This window comes from Anguilla anguilla, chromosome 1, assembly GCF_013347855.1.
Source record: "Anguilla anguilla isolate fAngAng1 chromosome 1, fAngAng1.pri, whole genome shotgun sequence".
NCBI lineage: Eukaryota > Metazoa > Chordata > Actinopteri > Anguilliformes > Anguillidae > Anguilla > Anguilla anguilla.
The window spans coordinates 33,409,367-33,414,646 of record NC_049201.1 but is presented as its reverse complement, the minus strand read 5'-3'; positions in this window follow the sequence as shown (position 1 = coordinate 33,414,646).

The following is a 5,280-nucleotide window of genomic DNA, read 5'->3' as shown; positions in this document are numbered from 1 at the left end:
GTTTCGTTTTACTGCATGTCATATAATGGTACATACAGCAGTCATTCAATAATGATCATTAAATAAAACACTGCACACTGAAAGCTCAGTATTGAAAGCTAAATATATAACTGACCATATTAATAGTGTGGTTCTCTGTTCTGTTGAATACTTAGTGTGATTGCTTCAGCAACATCTTGTCTGTTCTCTTGCATACTTATTGTTCTTATTTTCTTCCCGCTTAAATTTAAGCACGCTACACTTACTACAGCTTTTAAGCCAGACATACTATTCCAAGTTCATAATATTCAGCTTGCTTCACAGCAGTGATTGTTCAAACCTTTTTGAAATTCCAAATAGTTTTCCAAATATTTAAAGTGTTTTGGGGGAAAGAATTCTATAGAGAATGTATGGGGAATGAAAGGTAAATTGCAACAATGGCAATGACATGAGGGGAACGTCCAAACACTCAAAAACGTGTCTTCCTTTCCTTCACTACCACCTCTCCTCCATGACCTGGAAAACGCTCTTTGTGTCCTCCCTTCCTCCAGTGTTCCAGTATTTGTTGAGATGAGCAAGCAGCTTCATTGTTTTTCAGCGTGGACACTGAACATTGGGAAACAATAACACAATACAAAGTGACATCTGTTTTGCTGATCTGCGAAAATGTTTCAGAATTAGTGTAAGTGAGATGGAATGAACTAGCAATGTAGGCTGTTACAGTATAGCTAGGTGAATTAGCGCTACATATGTTCAGAAGTTGAGCATATTGGGATTCTGGAATTAAATGATGTTTATATATTATGAAATATACAATGTATACTACGTTTACTTTGATCTAATGTTGCCGGTTACATATGAATTGGTGTCTGGACACAAACCGTGAAGTCGGGATCATGTTTTTAGGCTACTGTAGCAAGTACTTGTACTTGCAGCTTTAAATGGGTTGACCACGTGTAAAATCTGTGATTGGGTATGGGACTCTGTGGGCTCTGTAAAATAAATGATCATGATGGAGCTATTTCATCCAGGGATTGCCATTATCCATGAAGCTCATAAATTCCAGTGGTTACTCAAGGTATTGCAGTGTAGTAAACCACTGGTGCCAAAAAGCATATTTCCCCATTGAAGTCCATTAAAAATTACGAATTTACCCCAGCCAAATTAAATTCTTTTAGACAGAATGTTTTAGCTCTAAAATTTCTTCACACCGAACGAATTACTCTGCAGGCACCAATTTTGTTTTTTTCCTGAGTCCCACAGAAGAATATATACGATTTATTTCATTCCAATTTGGTCTGCATGGTTGTCTTTGCCCATATTATACTTTTTCCTGTAGACAATGACTCAGTATTGCAGTAGGTGACAAGCTCTTATTTTATTACTACATTTTGTTTATATACATAGGCAAAAATATAACGCAAATTGCAAGTTTCCATTTGAATGAAAAATAAAACTTAATATTGATGAAATCTTTTGCTTTCTCTCATGCACCGCACAGGCATTCAAGACAAACAAGCAGAAAAATCAAGTGAATTATATAAGCTAGGTGTTCCAGTCTGCAATCGGTTTTCACAACGATGCATTTTGCTTGAGACGAGGGTCACGCTGGCTAGGAATAGCTAGGAACCGTAGGGAGGTCATTTACGGCTTTAGAAAGCACCTGATAGACTACAATCAATCACTGACTTACCGATCATGTTTCTATTTATTTTGGAAGTCACTTGTCTATCTCCTTTAGACAACAGTAGCTAGTAGTAGCTATCTCCTATAACACAGGATGGCTGAGTGCACATTTCTCGACTGTAGGATTTAACCACTTCTCGCAATCCCCCTTATGGTTGGCATAAAGGCTAAAGACATTCAAACTCAATTTTTCACAACTCCACACATTTCATGTTACCATACATTTCCTTCCTCCTGACAGAACTAGTGTAACTCAGTCAGGTTTGTGGGACATTGCTCGGACATTTTCTATGGGATTCAGGTCAGGGCATTGTGATGGCCCTGCTAGAAGACCCAGTTGTGACCAAGTTTTAACTTTCTAGCTGATGTCTTGAGGTATTGCTTCATGTAGGCCTATGTCTAGATAATCCTCCTTCCTCATGATGCCATCTATTTTCTGAAGTGCACCCGTTCCTTTTCCAGAAAAGCACCCTTACATGATGCTGCCACCCCTATGCTCACAGTTGGGATGACTTTCTTCAGATTAAAAACCTCACCCTTTTTCCTCCATATATAGCACTGGTCATTATAGCCAAACAGTTCAATTTTTGTTTCATCTGACCAGAGAACACTCCTTGCGCGACAGCCTTTCAGGCCATGGCAATTTAGGATTCTCTTAATGGTGGATGTAGATACTTTGGTATGTGATATCTCCAACTCCTTTACCAGCTTGTGGTACCTTCAGTTGTTTGGAAATTGCTCCTAAGGAGGAACCGGACTTGTGGAGGTCCACAATTTTTTTTTCTGAGGTCCTGGCTGAGTTGCTTGGATTTTCTCGTGGTATCAAGGGCAAAAAGGCAGTGGCTCTAAAGGTAGTGTCAGGATGCGTGGGGGGTTCGGACCCAAATGCAGAGGGGGAAAAAACACAACTCCAAATAGGGTAGGAACAAAAGACTTTACTTCACAAAAAGGGGACAAAGGGAACAAAAAGCCTCGCAGGGCAATTCTTCCAAAACAAAGGAAAACTTCAGACACACAGGAAAAACCAAAAGTCCAAAAACACGTGGGAACAGAACGTGGCAGGAATACGAGCAAAGACACGCAATCAAATGACCAACAAACAACAAGGATCCAGCACCTGAGTTCAGGAGACGGGAAACTTAAATAGGCAGACACTGACAAGACACAGGAGGGCACCATGAACAATCAGGCCACGGAAGGGAAGGGGAAACGAGACAACCAGCAAACCATAATTAGACAATTGAAAACAATCATACAATTAACAGGGGGGAGCAGGACACAAAACAGAAGTGCCGCCATCTGGCGGCCCAACAAGGGAAACACAGACAGGAAAACACAGAACCATGACAGGTAGACCCTTAAATACAGCCACAAGTGCCAATTAACTCTCAATGAACTCCCAATTATGACAGTTGGCCAATCAGAATCTTCTAAAAAGTAATTACATCAATTTCTGGAATCTTCCGGACAGTTTAAAGAGACACTCAACTTTGTGTATGTAAACTTTTGACCCACTGGAATTCTGATATAGTGAATTAAAACTGAAATAAATCTGTCTTGAATCGATTGTTTTAAAATGACCTCTGATGTGAACAAAGTAGATGCCCTAATTAACTAGCCAAAAGAAATGTATGGTAACATGAAATGTGCAGAGTTGTTTGAATATCTTTAGCCTAGGTATATGTAAACTTTTGGCCTCAACTGTAACAAGCACCCCCTCCCTGTAGTCTTATCTGCAACTACACACCCCACCCATGACACACTGGACAATAGTGTCTATCTGGGCATTCATAAAAATATTATTTCACCAATAACAAAATCTTACTCCGTCATAGAAACAAGATAAACCCAACAATTGCCTTGAGATATGCCAATACAGAAGTGAAAATGCTGCTCACTGAATAACAAAATAAACAAGACAAATTTTTCTAAAATTATGGCATGTCATTCTACTGTCAATATCTCTGATTAAATATGGAATAAATATACAACCTTACCATTGGTTATTCACGTAGAGATGTCCTTTTTGAGACCTGAGTGGTCATATATTATCTTGGACAATCTGTTTATGAAATGTACGCTCATTTGTGATACCTGGGTACCTTCCAAAATAGCTGTGCGTAATACCACACATGTTGTTTATGGTGTTGTTGCCCTCTGTAGTACAGGCTTGATGGACAATTAATCTATCCAACAGGTGATAGTATACGCTTTCTAACGATGTATAACATGTCTAATTTTACTTCTGGAATAGTGTTTTATAAACCTGCGTAACCGAAAGTTGTGAATCATCACCACTGCCTTACGCATTCACTCTGGGGTAGCAGTAAAAGGTACTGCACCGGGCAAAGCGCTATCGTTTAGTCTTATTTTGTAAAATATTATTATTATTAGGACTTCTAAGCATAGCTAAGCCATATGTTTGCTGATGGACCTAGCTGACCCAGTTATCTGGAGTTAATCATAAAAGGAGTATGACAGCATTGATTCTCTGTCTCTGTTTACTGAACACAGATATCATTTTGTCATCGCTATGTAAGTATTACAGCTCAAAATATTTTGGTTATTTATTTATGTTATTATATGTTATTTTTTAAGTTGAGTGTCTTTAAATATGTTAGTGGTATTTTATAATGAGGATATTTCACAATGTAACGTAAGTCTTCACCGGTAGCACAGTAATGTTTTTTTTGTTTTCATGCACCTGATATGACGTGAAAGTTGGAACATCGCCAAAACGTGTTGGATGGTTGAATATTGTTTTAATGTTGTCCCATCCCCATACAAGAAAACATTACGTACTGTAGAGTACAGAAAAAAATCTGATATCAATGTTTCATCTTAAAACTTCATAAGGGGCTCATTTATATGCTTTATAATGGACAAAAAACATTTTATTCAGTTTTGGAGAGATTTTGGATTTTACTGGACCCATAGATATTTTAGACCACTGTATTGACGAAAAGTTTGTAATTCCAACTTGAAAATGATCCAACAGTGAGTTTCTTGAGTTAAAACCATAGACCGTATAAAAATAAGTATTGTACCTTACTGAACCCGTGTTCAGCAGTTGTCTACGACCATGAAATGCACTTTTTTGTACGTCGCTTTGGATAAAAGCGTCTGCCAAATGAATGTAATGTAATGTAATACTGGGGTAAAAGGCTTCACTAAATAGAGGCAAGTTGTTTCCGCTTGGTTAAAACAGTTGATTTGTAGTGAAATACACGATGTTCTGATTTACAGCAATGCATAATTTAGAAATTTGCTTCTTGGATCTTTAGTAGTTCTACATATCCACCCTTAGATTTTATGAACTTGTGGTCAAGAAGTTTTTGATCCAGGACATGTATAGTTTAACCTGCTGTACATATGGGATCTCTCTTCATTGCTAACTAAAAAAGACAAAATTAATTTTTGCTTTTTTGCCTGAACAATTGCATTTGTGGCACTTTATTTCTTCCTAAATTATGACTATAAATTAATATAATTTAGTATTGTAAATGGTTCAAATGTCTTGCTTCATTTAAGCCATTCAAGTCTCTGTGATGCTCACATCTGGAGTTATAAAGCTTTAAATAGGGTACCCCCTAAATGGGCAAGGATTGGGCAGAT